The sequence below is a fragment of the Lissotriton helveticus genome, chromosome 2_2, assembly GCF_964261635.1.
Source record: "Lissotriton helveticus chromosome 2_2, aLisHel1.1, whole genome shotgun sequence".
NCBI lineage: Eukaryota > Metazoa > Chordata > Amphibia > Caudata > Salamandridae > Lissotriton > Lissotriton helveticus.
The window spans coordinates 220,397,611-220,417,197 of NC_136060.1; positions in this window are offsets into that span (position 1 = coordinate 220,397,611).

Sequence of the window (19,587 nt, forward strand, 5' to 3'; positions counted from 1 at the left end):
GTTCCCGAGGTGGAAGTTCAGGTCTCCAAGGAGGATGTAGTCTGTGGAGGCGAGGGCGTGCGTGCTGACGTGCTGACGAAGTCGGCGATGGAGGTGCTGAACTGAGGCCGGGGTCTGTAGATCAGAGTTCCTCTGAGGGTGGTGTTGGGATTAGTGTGGATCTGGTGCTGAGGGTGTCATCGGAGTTGGTCGAGACCTTGAGGGTGGACTTGTGGATGATGGGGATTCCCTCTCCCACTCCATTGGTGCGGTTGCTGTGGGTAATCTTGAAGCAATCTGGGATGGCTATGGCGGTGTCGGGTGCCGAGGAGTCGTTCATCCAGGTCTGTGTCAGGGAGGCGACATCCGGGGAGAATGTGTCGAGCAGATCCCAGAGTTCGACAGCGTGTTTGCGTGCGGAGCGGGTGTTCAGGAGTATGCATCTGAGGTGGTTGCGTCCTGTCCTGGTGGGTGGGTTGGATGCTGGTGAAGCTGCAGTTCCGGCAAGAGACGAGTCCTTGGGTGTGCTTCGGGGCAGCCCGGAAGCAGGTGTGTGATCGTCCGGCGTTCTGTGCGTGGAGGGTGCTGGGATCGTAGCGGAGACAGGCATCATGGCGTTCGCGGGGGACAGGGGTTCTGGCACTGGGCGCAGTCCAGGCACCGACGGGCACAGACGGGCTTGCCTTAGGCGTGCCTTCGGTGCACCAGCGGCGCGCCTCCTGCGCACGGCTGCACAGCGGCCCCCATGTAAGGGGAGGAGGGAGGGAGGAGCAGCTGGGAGGAGGGAGCGGGGCGACGAATGGGCGAGCAGGGGGGGGGCAGGGCCGCAGGGCGCAGCAGCGGGAAAGAACGGCGGAGGGAACAGAAGGCAAAGCAGGGCATAGCGTTAAAACATGCTCAACCAAGAAAGGTGATGCTATGGCAGGCACTTTTGCAACCACTGAGGAAAAGAAATAAGTGACTGTGGCTGTAGCATATGTGTCTTTCAAAGAATTGGAACTTAGATGAACTAATAATATTGATAAGAGGATTGCTACCCTGTCTGTCACCAGGAATGACAAGTTAAGAGTGATTACCATTGAAGTATAATAAATAGACACTGATGCAGAGAGTCTCACACATGTGACTGCTTCTATTAATTAAAGTTTACAGATGCAGGCATATAAACAAGCAGCTGAGGTGTGTAATCTTAGGTACATGTTGTGCAGGAAAAATAGGTCCATGTATGGCATACCTGTTGTACCGAATAAGAAAAAGTAGAGGAATACGTGGAGACATTCATTCTTTCCCAGTTGCAGAACAAATAGACATTGAGACAGACAGGGTACACAGGAGAATAAGGAAGAGGTAATGACCTGGGTCACACCCAGTTGATAATTGGAGAAGCTGTTCAGTGTCACTGAAGTTAAGGATCAAAGGGTAATACCATTGTGAACATATTGTCTTGTGATGTACACAGTGCAGAAGTGCTAATGAACATTAAATGAAGTACAGAAGAACATTTGTTTAAAAGTGAGTTAACACGAGAAGTAGAATTTTCATCATTGTGCAATGACAATGCAGATTATTGACTCTCCACATTGATTGCATTGAGACTGCTCATACAAATGCTTTAAAGTCTCATGTGCCACTTTAAAAGACAGGGAACTGCACTTGTTCTCATGGCTTACCCTCAACTGGATCCCCCATCACAATCCCTTCATCCACAGAACTGCCTAGTCACAGCTACTATTGCCCTCCACTATTAGGTTGTTGTAAATGATACATTTACTGTTTACACTGCCTGGGTCTCCCTTGCAAGGCATCGCAGACCCAGGCAGGAAACATAAGCAATCACCTTCATGCGGCGAGGAAAAAGGTCAGTTCACTGCTGTACTGTTTTTCATAAGACTCCTCCTTTGGGAGCTTATTCCTGAAAAATACAATACTTGTTTATTGGGTTGAAAAGAGCATGATTGCCTGCTCTGTAATCAGATGTATGATGATACAATACATGCTATTGCAACGCATACTTTTACAACACATTTTTTACAACGCATATGCTGTTACTACGCAATATTTTACATCGAAAACCATTACAATGCAATTTATATAAAAAGCATTAAAAGTGCCATTACAGCGCAATACAAAACTACACATACCATTACAACGCAATTTTTGTTTTTTGTAGTAAACAAATTATTGTAGAATAACTCCTGGCCCGTGATGCAGGAAAATATGGGTGGGTAAGTGTATTAAAATGTGTTGAGAAACTGAATACACAAATTATTAAAATGGTACTTCCTTAAAAAAGTATTACACTGTATTAATTTTAATACTCGAGTATTTACCGAGTATTAATATATCGATTTAAAAAAGTTATTAATTTTACGCTTCAGCAATTTTGAAACAAAAAAATATATTCTTAATTGTTTAAAATAGCGGAAAATAACATAATTCGAAAGTAAGACTTCATAATCGAAGAGAAGCGGAGCACCAGGTTAAGACCTAGGGTCAAAAACAAGTCCTACTACAGTTTCCATGACATGAAATACGTCATCTAGAACACAAAATGGAGGACAAAACAAACACAAACCATTGAAATAGGCATTATCTAAAATGAAAATAAAATATATGTTTCCACATGATATTAACAAGTAAAAAATAAGAAACACAATAGATATTTTCTTTAAAATAATGGTGGTACACAAAAAAAGGTATAAGTAGAAGTCGTCCACCATTTTGAAAACAATGGTCAACTGACTACCAGCGAGAGCAGACGCATTTTAGGCCCATTCTCTCTCTGTCACAGAAAAAGACGCATCAAAGTCACATAACAGCCTCTGATAACAAAAAAGTAAGTATAATAAATTGATAATGAATATGTAGCTAACCAATTTTAAAGAACTATACATTAATTTTAAATATGTTTATTAATTTGCAGTTTATTCCAAACCTGTCAACTGAATTAAGAGACTTGAGAAAAACATATTGTTTTTGGTTTACTTAACTCAAAAGTAAATCAAAATATTAAATATATTATTTAAATCGATAAAAAACCATTTAAGAATGATTTCAATTTTTATAAAAAAATAATGTCAAATATTTAAATGATTCTGCGTCCGATAAAAAGATATATACAGGATGAGGTAATTAAATTATCTAAAAAGGTTTATTCATTCAACCTTGTTCTATATTCTCCAAAAACATGAAATGTTCAGTACATTTTAATATTTATAAACCTATATGGTCTACTTATGAGTCTGCTTTTAAAATGAAAATGTAGCTATATGATGTTTTAAAATTAATTATTTGAACAACTCATTATTATTTTTTTTTAAACCTCAAAATTTCTATTGATAATATTTCCAACAGTGTATTCACAATCAATAATTCTATAAAGAAAAGAAAATTCTTCAAGGAAATCAAGTTCAAAAAAACATTCATCCTAATTGTACATAACTCTTTTAGGTGAGTTGTATTTTTGAAAAATACATTAGCTTGAAATAAAAATCACAATATAAACATAGAAAATGTTCTATTTTAGAAAAAAGAAACCCTTCCTACGAACAAGAAGGAAGAGACATCTTAGAAAAAAAAGTAACCTTTTCAAATAAATATACTTAATATTATCTGTCTTTTTTCAACAAGATGTTTTCTTGTAGTAAAAAAATATTGTAGTCATACCACATATTAGAAACAGTAATCAAGATATAATCCACTTTTTAAACTCAATTTTTCATTATCATGTGCAAGTTAAAAAAGCTATATATTTCTGATGTTATGCCATTTTTTTTTACATGTCTCTCTCTTTTAGAAAAGTTGTCAATTTATCAAGGAAGGTGAATAATGAAACTTGTAATGAATAAAATCATAAACATTACTGCAAGATTTTTATGAAATCCCAATTCGAATGCACTTTAGTAAATGTTGGTTATTTTTTTTGCTTCATTATTTCAATATTGTTAACTATTTCATTCTTGTTCCACTTTAATAATGCATAAAAGAAAATCTGAATTCCAAATCTAATAAAAGCTATGTTTCATAACTTTCCACAGACAACAACCATAAAAAAACAAGCTCTTCAGAACCTCATAAAGAATTACTAAAGGTAAGATCTTGATAAAAATGTATATTAAAAAATATAATGACTCCTTTTTCTTCTAAACAACCAACACACAGAAAATTAAAAAAATTAATCAACTTAAACATATATTCTTTTATCATCCAGATTCAAATAATCTATACTACAAAGACTACATTAAAGATCAACAGAGACCAACTAGAAGCCTAAACAACCAAGCAAAAGGTATAAACAGCTGAAACCAATTCTCAAATGTATTATTTTTAATAAAACAGTGGAATTTTCAAATGAAGGAATAAAACAATGAAAGCAGTTAATTTCCCAACTTCAATAAAAGCATTTCGAAAAGTTTAAAAAAAAAGAAATAAGAAAAAAAATAATGAATAAAAATATATTTAAACATACAAAATAACCTACTTTTTCTTATCTTTTCAGACAATGTCAACTGTCAAGACTGCACATTACATCACTTCAAGCAAGGGAAACTGCCTCTTAAAGCATGCATGGTACATTTATTGCAAGGAGAGACTAACAGAAGCAAGGTGTCATTGGAGGTGTGTGGAATACTACTCAACCCATTGCACAGGCAGAGCGGTTAATCTGGGTAAATCTGTTTTAAAAACTACAGATCATAACCACTCGTCCTCTGCAATGGAAATTGAGGTGAGAGAAACTATAAATGAAATGAAGGATATTGCATGCACTTCCAATGACTCCTCTGGTTCTAGTTTAAGGGAGGTTGCACAACATGTCCCAAGTCATGTTGCCAGCAGTATGCCCATTATTCCCAATCTGAGATGAATTATACAACATAAAAAAGGGCATGTAACCCTCAAAGAGCTACACCACAAATCTTTTCTGACATTCTTATTCCTCCTGAGCTCTCTGTATCTGTTTCTTACGAACCTTTCTTACTACATGACAACCAAAACCCTCATAAACAAATTCTCATCTTTAGTACTCCACGTAATCTAGTTAAGTTGGAGAATAGTGATGTTTGGATGATGGATGGGACGTTAAAAGCACGCCTCATCCTTTCACCCAAATATACACTATTCATGCAAAAATGAATAAGACATGAGTCCCCTTGGTATACAGTTTGCTACCTGATAAGCAATCCTCAACTTACTCTGAACTTTTAACAGTGTTAAAAACTAAAACATCCAACAAGAGTCCTAGGAAAATTAATATTGATTTTGAATTTGCAATGATTAATGTTCTTTCAAAAGCGTATGTGGATACCCAAATTCAAGGATGTTTTTTTCCACTTTTCCCAGGCATTTTGGTGTAAGATACAAAAAACATCCTTAGTTGTGGACTACGTATCGGATAGCAAACTGCAATTCGAACTAAAAAAGTGACTGCACTTTACTTTGTTCCTCCTGAGAGTGTAGACGAGTACTACATTTCAATTACTGAATCTGACTTTTATACAACAAACGAAGAAAAATTGGCACCCTTACTAAATTATTTTGAAGACACATAGATTGGGCATCCAAGCAGATCGGGTCGCAGGAGGAAGCCACATTTCCATGTGGAGTGGTGGGACTGCTACTCAAGCTGTTTAGAAGGAGAAGCAAAGACAAACAATGCCATAGAGGGATGGCACGACTCCTTCAACCACACAATTGGAAAAGCTCACCCTAGCTTTTATCATTTTTTGGAAACTTTGAGGAAGGAGCAAAGTTTTCAAGAAATGAGAATGAGTCAAGCATTAACCAGTAGTCTGAACCCACGAATTAGCAAAAAAAGTAAAGAAATGTCTGAAAGACTATTGGCAACTTTACAACAATTTTCGTTGTGTGTGGCTTCTGACTACCTGGATAATGTTGCTCACATTCTACATTACTAATACTCACTACACTTTTACTTTCCTGTTTTACCCTAAATTGAACAACTCTATCAAATTGGCATTTTTTATTAACAGTATATTAAAGTTATAAGTCGGGTCACCGTTCCCTAGATCTAATCTTTTTTCAAGTCTTTATCTTTCAAATCCATAAAAAATAAGCGTTGCAATAGCATGCTTTGTATCATCATTCTATCTAAACACGTGACCCGACGTGGGCATACACTAACAACATGATTTGTGACATGTTATGATTTAAAATTGTAAACACATTATTTACATCTATAAACCTCCCTCTTCTCTCCTTGCAATAAAAGTCACTCATGCACTATATATATATATTTTTTTCCTATGCCATCGGCAGATCATTATCAGCAAAGATGTGCACGCCCTGCATTGCTTGCAATGTAAGGCGTGCATATCTTGGCTATTTCCCTTCAGGAGCGCGCAGCACCATATGGTCGCTCGCTCCCGAAAGGAAATTGCCCATGCCCCCTCCCCCTGCTGTCACTTTCACTGCCTCGCTGCTTTACTGACGTACGGCCAATGCTTGTTAAGATATTGGGAGCTTTTGTGCTGGAATTGGAGCTCAGGCACTCACTGCGTCTGAAGGAAGACGGCTCTGGCATGAGTGACTCACAGAAAGAACTACAATGGGTGTGGCTCTAATCAGTAAGGCTGAGCCCTTAAACAACAAAACATCAAAGATGCCATTACTGATAATCATTAGAGTGAATTTAACAGGCACAAAAGCTACTGGTCAAAATGTACCGTTCCTAATCAATAAACTTTATTTATTTAAAGATACGCAAGCCACCTCTGGAGGGAACTGCAGTACATGCCTTTGCTTTTTGAGGAACTGAATATTAGAAAAAACACTGAACTAAACGCACAAAGGAAACTCGGCTTGAGTGTGGCAATGGCGACCGCACGCCGAGCAGGAGGTGCCGGTCACTCGTCCTTGGTGTTGTTGCTAAATAGCAAGAAATTAAAACAGCAACCATATCAAACAAAGATATTAAGCGGATCATATGACGATATAAGAAGCTCAGTGCCGCTTTGAAAGAATCGACCAAAATTATCTGCATGTCTCCCTCCATCTGACAGTTGGCTATATTGGATTGATACACAATCTAGGAAGTCAGACATTGCAAGTCCGTGACAAGTCCAAAACAATTGCCTGTTTTTTTACGCCATCGTGTGCAAACCAATCTCACTGAAACATGGATCTACAAAATAGTTTTCTGTGGTCCTGAGGAGAACCCCAAGATTGAGGGGGTTCGAAACGTGTAGACCTCTTCTTTTTTTGTTGGATATCAAACAAATGCACCATCTAGATAGTTAAGGCTGGTTGTGCAGTGTAAAATAGGTGTTTTTTTTTATTTATCACTGTTGTTTATCATTGAGTTTTACATAACCAAGCCTTTTAGATTCCATTGCATTGTTTGTGGTGTTAGGCCCCTTGGTCTGTTTTATACATAAGAAAAAATCCCTAGTTTGGACTTTAAGGGACTATGAGTATGTGTGTGAATGTTGAGTATGAATGAAGAAATGTGGTTTGATTGAAAAAAAAGATTTGAATGGATGAACTTGTGTGTGTTATTTCCTTTTATACAGATCAATTTCTGAATATTAGATTTGGTGTTTTCACTTTCTATTTCTTTAACTTTTCATATCAACTGTGGCGTTGTTTTCTTTTGGAAAAAGTTTCAAAAAAGAAAAAAGAATGAAATATTTAAATAAATAAAGTTTATTGATTAAGTACGGTACATTCTGACTAGAAGCTTTTATGCCTGTTAAAGTAACTCTAATGATTATCAGTACTGGCATCTTTGGTTGTTTTGTGGTGTATGAGTGACTCACGGCACTGCAGTGTACCGGCAGAGGTGTCACATGGAGCACAGAGGCAGGCTGTCACATTGGTGCCACGGAAATGTGTGAGTGTTTTTCTTTTTAGAAATAATTCAAACGGTGTTAAATTATAAGGAATGAAGCGTTGTACCCCGTACGCATTATGGGGAAATAACAACAGGCTTGTTTGTTTTTACCATCGAGAACAAGCTGCTCTCTTGCGCCTCTCACTTTTGTCTAAAGTTCTTTACTATTATACAGTTAACTCTGATTCATTGAGAGCCTTCTGCTTAGGTGGATCTGGCACCCTGGCTTTTGTGAATTATCCCAGCTCTGCTGTCTTTTTAAAAATATATATTTTTTAAACTTTATTGAGTCTTTAAACCGAGAAATTATGGCAATACATAGTCAAGAAATTAAACATATGATTGATGTAGAATAAAACACAATGCAGAAAGAATAATACAAGATCAAAAAAGGCACACAAGGAGCTAACAAGAAAGAGCAGTAACATGATAAAATAGGGCACGACATTCATCTTAACCAATCCAGGCTGAGACAGGAGCCCAAATTCTCCGGCCAAATTCTTGTTTTTTCCGCCCTTTGGCTCTATATACAGCAGACTCCATATTGTACGTTGCCAGCAAACGAGCGCTCCAGTTACAAAAAGTAGGAGAATCCGGACTAATCCAATTTAAAGCAATACATGCTCTCAAAATAGACATTGCAATGAACAGGAAGGCTCACTCATGTTTACTACGAGAGGAGTCTTTTTAAAATTGATCATAACCTAAGATCACCAAAGCTGATGTAAGAATTAAGGCTTTGCCAGTTATTTGAGCAAGAAATCGCTCAATGTCTTCTATATACTTGACTAGTTTAGAGAAAGAAAAGAACATTTGTACTGTGTCCGCAGCCTGGACACCACACCTACTGCATGAATTACCTTGGTGGTTAGGCCATTTAGCAACTTTAGATGGCGTATAATACAAATCAAAAGCAGACATAAAAAATTGGGACCGCAAACTACCAATAATTAACATCTGATCCGCCAGCTCCAAGGGAACACCCAAATCCGTCCCTTCTTGGGCGAATTTTCTGTCCCATTTATCATTCTGATCCGTTAAATCATCGGGCATCTCAGAAATAAGAGTTTGATATAAGGCCTCAATCCTAGATCTTCTCTCCACAAGCCCCACTAGTGGAATGCTTTTGAACATATCTGCTCTGGTTGTCACGTGCTGCATCAAATAACTCCTGAGTTGTAAATATTTAAAAAAATAGCTTGTGGGAAAACCAAACTTGATTTGAAGGTCGGAAAATTTAGCAAGTTGACACCCCACGAAGAGGTCCCCCAAGACCTTAGTCCCCAAAGGGCCCCAAGCAAAAGTAATTGCGTCCTGAAAAATAGTGAGCAAAAGGCCGCTTGAAGTAAAAGGAATATAGGCATTGACAAGTGAAATTCCAAATCGCCTGCGGATTTTTTTCCAAACCGAGAAGGCCGAATGTGTAACCTTAAATCTAACTTTCTTGTAGTAGCTTGGTTCGATGTTACTAACCAAGCGATTAAAAGCAGTCTCTCCAAGAAGTAACTTGAAGATTAAGGGTCTTGAGTGTTCTGGCACCGAAGTCTTACCGGCGGATATTAATGGACCCATATGCTGTAGTAGTGCAGCCCAGTGGTACAGGAGCAGAGAGGGCATGCCCTCGCCGCACCTTAGTATAGGGAGTATCATCCACTTCATCGCCCTCTGTGCTTTGTGGTAGCCCCACAGAAACCTTGAACAGACCCTTTTGGCACTTAAAATACAGTGTGTTGGGAATTCAATGAGAATAGAACGAAATAAGTATAAACATTTCAGGAATATAGTCATCTTGATTACATTGGAGCGCCCGTGGAGTGAGAGATGACGGTGGTCCAGCCTCTCCAGTGAGTGGTTATCCTTTTTGAAAATTGGTGACACATCGATTTCAGGTATCTCCCCCGCCTTTGCCGTGATCTTAACTCCAAGATAGGTAGCAACCGAAGTTATTGGAACCCCCACAGGTTTTGAGAAATCCAAGTGAATTATTTGAGTTTTATCAGCATTAAGTCGGTAACCAGAAAAGCCCCGAATCGTTCAGCTAGATTATAGACTGCTGAAAGGGCCGGGCCTACCTCGTTGTCGGCGTATGCCAGTGTTTTTTTTTAGGCTATGCTGTTGACCAGTGCTGCCTTAATCCTTAAGCTATTGTCTAGTTTGTTCAGAAAAGGATCGAAAATAAAAGCGGGGAGCAGGGGCAACCCTGGCGGGTGCCCCTGCTGATGGGTAGAAGACATGAATCTTGACCGGAGATACGGAATGAGGCTATTGGAAGAGCATATAAAGTTTGTATGGATCGGATGAAATCCTGTGGAAATCCCTTAGCTTTGAGTAGTTGCCATAAAAAAAACAGGAAACCCTGTTGAACGCCTTTTCGGCGTCCAACAGGATCATGGCCAGGTATGTTAGTTTGAATGACTGCGCCCAATCGAATAAGGCAATTGCTCGCCTTATGTGATCTATGGTGTCATGGCCAGGTATAAAGCCATGCTGGCGATTTGAAACTAAGGAGGCTATCACCTTGCCTAATCTAAGTGCAATGATCTTAGCATACACTTTGCAGAGCGCACAAATTAATGAAATCGGTCGATAAGATGAAGGACTGAGTTCTGGTTTGTCCTTCTTTCTAAAGATAACAATTGTGGTCTTGTCCCTTCTGGGCCAGTGTGAATAAAGTTTCTAACTCCCGTAGTAGAATATGCCTGAATGTGCGATAGAATTCTAAGGGTAGCAGGTCAGGGCCTACTGCCTTACCAGCAGCCAATGATGTTAAAGCTAGTTCGAGCTCCTCCCTAGAAATCGGGGAGGAGAGAGCTGATGCCTGTTCCGGTGTCACCATTGGCATTGGATACTCAGATAAGTACTCTTCCCCTGAGTCCGACTCCTCAGCCTCGTCAGGAGAATATAGAGATTTAAAATATTCCTTAAACACTTCAAAGACCTTGTCCGGTTGATCTTGTATCCGACCAGCGCTGTCCTTGATCAGACTAATCCTATTTGGGACCCCCTTGTGCTGTAGTCGCTTGGCCAATAGCCTCCCGGTGATTTCACCGTACTCATAAATCTCTGTTCTGTACTAAACAAAGTTGGCCGCAAGCTCTTCAGGAAAATACTGATAGATATTATTCCTACAAATAGCTACCTGTTTAAGATATTCCTCCTTTTCTGCCTGAACGAAGATAAACTTAATTAGTGATTTCTCTGCCTCTTGTAGCTGATTATTCCAATCTTTAACCCTCTCTTTGATGTTCTTTTGACGATGTACAGAAAAGCTAAGAGTCTCACCCCTTGCTGCTGTCTTAAAGGCATCCCATACACCGGCCACCGGAGCCGAACCATTATTTCGCAAAAAAAAATCTTTTATCCATACTGACATATGGCTGCAATAATCCTGGTTGAGCAGCAATTTCCGCTCAAATGACCAAGCTGACCCAGGAGACCTTGTCCCTTTGGCTGGAAGTTGTAAAATCAGTAGATTATGATCCAAGATGACTCTGGGATACAGTTCACAAGTGACCCCTTCGAGAATCGACTGTTGGAATCCCCTCAGGCTCCCTGTAGCCTTTGTTCACAGTCAGAGCTGTGAACAAAAAACATTGGAATGTTGGAGCACCAGGTTTATACCAGACATTGTAAGCCCAGGGGCACACCATTGTTTTCAATTGAGCTCCCAACATTCCAATTTTCTAATGTTTTATATATTTCTAAATATACATTAACAATATATTCCCTCTGAGGTAATGAAAGATGATCTCAAGATGATTCCATCACTCGTAAACTTTACCTTGCTTGTAGTTTCGTCACCCGTTATTGATTCTCTGAAACAAAACTAATCATCCCACGGGTGTGGTTTATATACTTTTTGGTTAGTGAAGTCACCATGGAATCAATTTACTGCTCCTCCCATTTTTGGGTCACTTTTTCAGTTGACATGTGCTCTCATTTCCACTGTTTTACTTACTCATGTCTTTATGTAAACGTGCATCTTGTTAAACAGTTTTAGTTTCGATTTATTTCCTCATACGTTTTCGCAAACATCACTTACTTTTAATTAATTCTCTCTTTTATTATACGAGTATTAAAATTGATACCCGAGTATTTTTTTTTAATTCAACTATTTTTATTGATCTATGCCTACATTTCAATACACTTCCCCGCCCAAAACCCCTATTTTCCCTGCATCCCGTACCGGAGGTACTCTCTTTTATTATACGTTATAATCAGTGTTTATAGTTTCTGCCTACATTTTAATACACTTTCCCACCCAAAACCCCTATTTTCTCTGCATCCCGTGCCAGGGGTACTCTCTTTTATTATACGTGTATTAAAATTGATACCCGATTCCCGTGTACTAATTTATTAAATCAACTATTTATTTTAATTAGTGTCTATAGTTCCTGCCTACATTTTAATACACTTCCCCACCCAAAACCCTTATTTATCCTGCATCCCTTGCCAGGGTTAATTTTACAATTTATTTAAATATGGTGCAAGGTGTTTATTTTATTTTATTATCGTTCTAAAATTAATAACTGAGTATTATTTTTTAAAGTGAGTACTTTTTTGGTTTTAAAAAATAACCAAATATGCGTTGTAATGACATGCGCTGTAATGGAATAAGCGTTGTAATGGCATGCGTTGTAATGACATGCGTTGTAATGGACCATACGATGTAAAAGTTTGCGTTGTAATGGCATTACATTGTAAACGTTGCGTTGTAATGGCTGTCTCCCCTGTAATCAGTTCTCAGTCTGAAGTGCACCAGCTTCTTGATAGGATGCACTTGCAGCTTAGACGTCACTAGGGGGGCACAGATGTGTTGTCTGTCAGCCCCCTGATAATCTGCCTGGAAAAATTTAAGTTAGGTCCATGGTTAACGGAAGTGAAAGAATTCACTCTAACAAGTATTAGAACATTGGAACGTTGGAAGCTCCCTTGAAAACAATGGAGTGCTCCGGGCTTATAATGGCTGGTATAAGCCGGGAGCTCCAACATACCATTGTTTCTTTGTTCACAGCTCTGGCTGTGAACAAAGGCTTCAGGGAGCTCCCGCCTTTAACGCTGCAGCTGGACTTTAATAGCCAATATAGCCCACTACGGAAGGCTATAAGGCTATATTAGAACATTGGAATGTTGGGAGCTCCATTGAAGATAATGGAGTGCTCCCTGCTGCTGCGGGCCTGTTAAGGCCCGTAGAGCAACATTCCAATGTTCTATAAAGGCCTTTTGGAGCTTTTGAGGGGATTTAAATCCCCTCGAACTTCGAGATGCCTTTGGTTTATTTGTTAGAACATTCTGCCCTCTAGTGGCAGAATATTCCAATAGCCTTATAGCCCTTTGTAGAAGGGCTATACTAGCTATTAAAGTCCCGTTCCCTTGTTAAAGTCACTCGCCTTCGGATCGGGCCTTTAATGTCGGAGAAGGCCTTTAATACCCAGTATAGCCCGCAACGGCAGTCTATAAAGCTATATTAGAACATTGGAATGTTGGTAGCTCCATTGAATACAATGGGGTACTACAGGCTTCTAATGGTCACTAGAAGCCCGGAGAATCAACATTCCAATGTTTGCCTTTCACAGCTGTTGCTGTGAACAAAGGTTTTATGGAGCCCTGGAGAATTGGGCTCTATGAGTTCTTTGTTTTACTAATTAGAAAATTATGCCATCAAGAGGTGGAATTTTCTAACAGACTAATAGCCCTACGTAATGGGCTATACTGGTCATCAAAGGCCCACTCCCTGTTTAAGACCCTTACCTTTGGCTCGGGCAATTAACACTGGAGCAAGCCTTTAATGGTCGGTATAGCCAGCTACAGAGAGGTATAAGGTTTAAGCATGGGCGGATTTTGCGGATCCACGATTCACGGATTTGCGTATTCACGGATCGTGGATCCGCAAAATCCGCGTATTTGCGGATTTGCGGATTTGGGGCGGGGCTTCCATGCGAATGCACATGCCTCTTGTGTGTATAAAAGGTCAGAGACCGATCAGAGCAGCGGATGAAGAAGATACAGAAGCTCCTGGCCACAGGAACAGCACGAGGATTGCGCTCGTGAAAGTCAAGGATGCAAAGGCCTCTGTCCAGCATCACAGCTGATTAGCGATAGTACATTTGGGAAGAGGGCACAGCTGCCCAGCCTTGACAACGCTCACGATTGTTTTTTGGGCCGATGAATGAGTCACGGAATTTAAGCTTCAACTAGGGCACATGCTTAAATGATATCTGTAAGTGCTTCTGGTTGAGGTTTAATTTTTGTGCCAGGACCATCGTGCCAGAATGAACCCTGCCCTTCATATTTATTCAAGAAGACGCCACCGTTTTGTGCCATACCTCGTTGGCTAAATGTATAGTGCTTTCACTACACTACACTACAGCTGCCTAAAGTGCCAGAGAGTTGTCTACAGCGACCAGGTGTGTGTTACTATGCAATAGCGCCGAAGGGCGCAGGGGTCCCTTGAGTGAGCTATAAAAGCTCCTGGCCACAGGAACAGCACGAGGATTGCGCTCGTGAAAGTCAAGGATGCAAAGGCCTCTGTCCAGCATCACAGCCGATTTTCGATGGTATATTTGGGAAGAGGGCACAGCTGCCTGGCCTGTTAACCATTTTACGATGGTGCCGGCAAGCTGCCAGCGCCATCCTAAAATAGTTACTAAATTAGCTTCAACAGGAAGCTCGAATAGATAAAATAAAGCAGATGCACGAGCGCCTGCTTGATTTTATCTATTAGTGCTTCCTGTTGAAGCTAATTTAGTAACTATTTTACGATGGCGCTGGCAGCTTGCCGGCGCCATCGTAAAATAGTTACAACAACAGGCCAGCAAGGCTTGAACTTTTGGCCTCGGAATCCGCCGCTCGCGGATTGCGAATTTTCGGTAAATTCACGTAAGATTTACTTTGTCTTTAATCCATTCAACCAGCAGGGCAGGCAAAGAGAACTAACTCCTTTCACGTTTATCCACCTCCAGTGTTCCACCCTCAATATTCCACCATCATAGATTTAACTTCTATCCAGTCCTGTAGTATAACTAACACACAAAAGATATCTGACAGCCTCTAAATGCTTTTCTATCACTTCTCATGAAATAATGTTGTTATTTTGGACAAGCAGGTGGATGTTAAGTTGTTTTCTGTAATACAGTCATAGTTATGTAGCAAGAGAACTAGGACATAGTTATGTTGAAGGAGGCCTGAGATTACTGATAAAGAATTGTTTGACATTCTCACAACATTTTGTGTTCCAGTGGAAAAGATGACGAGAGTTGCAGGAAGATAATATTAAGAATATGTTTTTTTTCCTTTGAAGTGAATATTAAAAATCGTACACACAAATATTAGGGGCACTTGCTAACACTCTGCAGTAGTTATCTGTCCATTGTGGCAGCAGGTCTATTATAAGGGAAGACATACGTATTGATTAAAAAAATAATGCAGATATGTTAGAAATGGGTGTCTCTATTTGGAAAGGGCTTGCACCTTTGTCGAAGTAAAGACCCTTCTTCCTAGTCAGGATAAGGGAGTTACCATTCTAAAATAACCCCTGCTCACTTCCTTGGTAGCTTGGCACGAGCCGTCAGGCTTACCTTAGAGGCAGTTTGTAAAGCATTTGCACATAACCAAAAGTAATAAGCACTACAAAAGGACACCACACCAGTTTAGAAAATTAGCCCATATTTTTATATACAAGACCAAAAACGAGAAGACTCCACAATACAGTACAGTTATCAAAATATGCTTAAAAAACAGTTCCTTGATGTCGATAGCTCCGTCTGGGGCTAGCACGCCGTCGTGAGCAAACAAATCCAAATAGTTCAGGCTGGTTGCGTCATCGGGGACCAGCTATGGTATCGGGAAGACCTGCAAACAGTACCTGTTAGAGATGCAGGGTGCTGAAGCCCTTGAAGTCACTCGTGCTGCAGGTCGAGCTCCTTTCTGTTGGGATAAGGAGCGGTGGTGTCGGCAGGCGTCACATGCTGCAGTGCGAAGTGCAGCGGTGCGGCGTGTGGTGCCCTCAGGTCGCGGTGCGAGCAGCAGCTCGGTGGCGCCATCAGATGGCGTTGTCAGTGGGACCAAGATCACGAGGCGAGGTGAAGGCGGTGCCCATCGCGGTGCTGGCAGGTCAGGGTGCAAGTAGCAGTGCCGTAGTTGCTGAAGTGCTGTCCTCGGCTGGCGAATAGGAGTCGATGGTATTGGTGTCGGTAGGCCAATGCTGCGGTGTGGGATGAGGGTGGTGCGTCGTGTAACTTTAAAGCGGTGCCCTCGAACCTCGGTGCAAGCAGCGGTATCGATTTTGGCACTGAGCGGTGGCAGCAGGTAGGCCAAGGCATCGTCATGAAGCGAGGCGTGTGGAGTGTGGTGCCCACAGGTCGAAGTGCAAGCAGCCGCTCGGTGGTGGCATCAGCAGGCGTCGTCGGTGAGACCAGGGTCGCGGTGCGGCAGTGCGGCAGTGCCCTCTGCGGTGCCTTCAGGACATGGAGTCGAGTTGGCAGCGGCATTGTAGACGTCGTCAAATTGCTTTTCTTCTGTCGCAGCACAAAACACACAGTCCCCCATGCTGAGGGCAGAAGAGTTTGAAGTCTTTGCTGTTCCTGAGACTTCTTGAACAGGGAAAAAGCCCTACCTCAAGCCCTTGGAGAAACTCACAAAAGTAGATTGCAGAAAGTTCAGTCCAGTACTTTCACTGCCCAAGACAAAAGCAGCCACTGTAGGCCAACACAGCAAAGCACACAGCAAAGTGGTAATCCCTTCTCACAGCTTCTCCATCTCTTCTTATTGGCAGTCTTCTTGATCCAAAGGAGTTCTAAAGTTTAGGGGTCTGGGCCCCAGTATTTATATCCAAAAATCATTTGATCCTCTAGGCCAGTGGTTCCCAAACTTTTTTGACCCGTGGCTCCCTTGACCTAATTGGCAGTTGGCCGTGGCTCCCCCCATTTTTTTTACCGGTGGACGGGTGGGTGGGGATGTAAGCCCGACCTCGGGAGTACTTCCTGTTGCACTCTGACTGCCCCCTCTGTCCATGCCTGCCCCCACGCCCTCAGACTGCCCCTTCTGTGCATGCCTCCTTTCTTCGTGCCCTGAGACTGCCCCTTCCCTCCATGCCTTCTCCCTTTGTGCCCTGAGACTGGCCCTCTCCTCCATGCCTTCTCCCTTCGTGCCCTGAGACTGCCCCCTCCCTCCATGCCTTCTCCCTTTGTGTCCTGAGACTGCCCCTTCCCTCCATGCCTGCTCCCTTCGTGCCATGAGACTGCCCCTTTCCCCCATGCCTGCTCCCTTTGTGCCCTGAGACTGCCCCTTTCCTCCATGCCTGCTCCCTTCGTGCCCTGAGACTGCCCCTTCCCTCCATGCATTCTCCCTTCGTGCCCTGAGACTGCCCCTTTCCTCTATGCCTGCTCCCTTCGTGCCCTGAGACTGCCCCTTTCCTCCATGCCTGCTCCCTTCGTGCCCTGAGACTGCCCCTTTCCTCCATGCCTTCTCCCTTCGTGCCCTGAGACTGCCCCTTTCCTCCATGCCTGCTCCCTTCGTGCCCTGAGACTGCCCCTTCCCTCCATGCCTTCTCCCTTGTGCCCTGAGACTGCCCCTTCCCTCCATGCCTTCTCCCTTTGTGCCCTGAGACTGCCCCTTTCCTCCATGCCTTCTCCCTTTGTGCCCTGAGACTGCCCCTTCCCTCCATGCCTTCTCCCTTCGTGCCCTGAGACTGCCCCTTCCCTCCATGCCTTCTCCCTTCGTGCCCTGAGACTGCCCCTTCCCTCCATGCCTGCTCCCTTCGTGCCCTGAGACTGCCCCTTTCCTCCATGCCTTCTCCCTTCGTGCCCTGAGACTGCCCCTTCCCTCCATGCCTTCTCCCTTTGTGCCCTGAGACTGCCCCTTCCCTCCATGCCTTCTCCCTTCGTGCCCTGAGACTGCCCCTTCCCTCCATGCCTTCTCCCTTTGTGCCCTGAGACTGCCCCTTCCCTCCATGCCTTCTCCCTTTGTGCCCTGAGACTGCCCCTTCCCTCCATGCCTTCTCGCTTATTAGAAATACAGCAGGAGGAGAAGCTGAATTACCAAGATTACACTAGAGTAGACAGAACAGCAGGATGCAGACTCCAGGTGTCAGTGGGGGAGAACCATTTTTTATTATTCAGATAATCAAGTAGACATGTCCATGAAAGAAAAAAAGCCTCTGCTTGGATTTATGGTTGAATATAGGCACTGAGATATTCTATTCGAATGACTGAAGAAGATTAGCACACACATCACTTGAGAAAACCCGCTTCAATAATGTGCTGCTATCCGGTCTGGACAGCATGTTAAGCATCTGATTACACGAGCTGCGCACCCTACAGCAGCTGTACCACACTACATATCCCAGAATACAACTCTTCAAAGCAGCTGTGATTCAGACAGATGTTTTCATCAGCATCTCCTTCTGAGGACCGACCTCGATCCTTTCACAGCCGGTGCTGCAAGCACAGCCTGCCACCGATGTGGCGACCAGTAAGGGGACAAAGCTGACCCTCAGCAGCCCCTCAGCTCCTTACACGGCAAGAGAGGCCTGTGCTCGTGAAGCAGTGAGGGGGCCTGACGTGTGCTCCACCAGCACAATGGGTCCTGGTTGTCCGGAGACAGACGGCTGTCCGCTCAGGTCTGTGATTTCAGGCAGCGCACAGCTGAGGCAGGAGACCACGCTTCACTGTGAGGGGCACGTTCTTCAAACACATGCCAGATAAATGTGCATGCCTACATCTTCTCTGACAGCAGTAGTGAGCATAACCAGGTAACATTTATCCACTGTGATGGTGAAAGGAATGTGCTGTAACAGTGCACTAGACATGCACTCTGAAGAGCATGCATCCTGGTGTGAGACTGAATGCCTCGTGCACACTGGTAACGGTGCACACACACACAAACACACTGTTCTTCTTGTTAGAGCACGCACACAGCCGCACCCCAGCACTTCACAGGTCTTTAAAAGACCATTTGCATGTTTAATGAGGCCTTGCTGTTGTTTCACCCCTTCCAAGAGCCCCTGCAGCTCACCCTTTCTTTCCATTCCGGTTTCCTTAAAGGGGCGGATTAGACACAATTATGCAGGTGTCATTTCTAAATTGCTAGCACTGCCACTGCAATTTCACACATCGTGCCGCGGCGCCCCTGGCAACTGATAACGGCGCACCGGGGCGCCGCGGCGCACAGTTTGGGAACCACGGCTCTAGGCAGAGGATGTCTGTGCCCAACCAGAACCAGTTCTGCCTTCTCTGGTGTGATTTTCCGGCAGGGGGTGGAGACGGCATTGACAGAGGCAGGCCAGGCCCTTTAAGGTGCAGGGAAATATCCTCCCTCTTCCCCCATCGCAGCCCAGGTCTATTCATCCCTTTCCAGACTAACCTAGACTACCGGGATCCACCCTTGCTTCCTAGCCATCTGTCGTCCAAAACCCAGACAGGCAATACACATTCCAGCAGATGCACACAGGATGACTGAGCAAGAAAATACCTACTTTCTAAAAGTGGTATTTTTAAACACAAAATTTAAAAATCACCTTTACTAAAAGATGCATCAATTCTGAGTTCAGGCATCCTACATTTTATTTTCCCACCTAGTCCCCAGGGCCAGTTATGTTTATAAGATGTTATAAACAAACTTCCCAATCTGTCCTATGGGGAACAGGTAGCCTTGCTATAGTGAAAAATGAAATGGGCTGTAATTCACTATCAGGACATGCCACAAACACCAGCGCATGTCCTACCTTTCACATATACTGTACCCTGCCCACAGGGGTACTT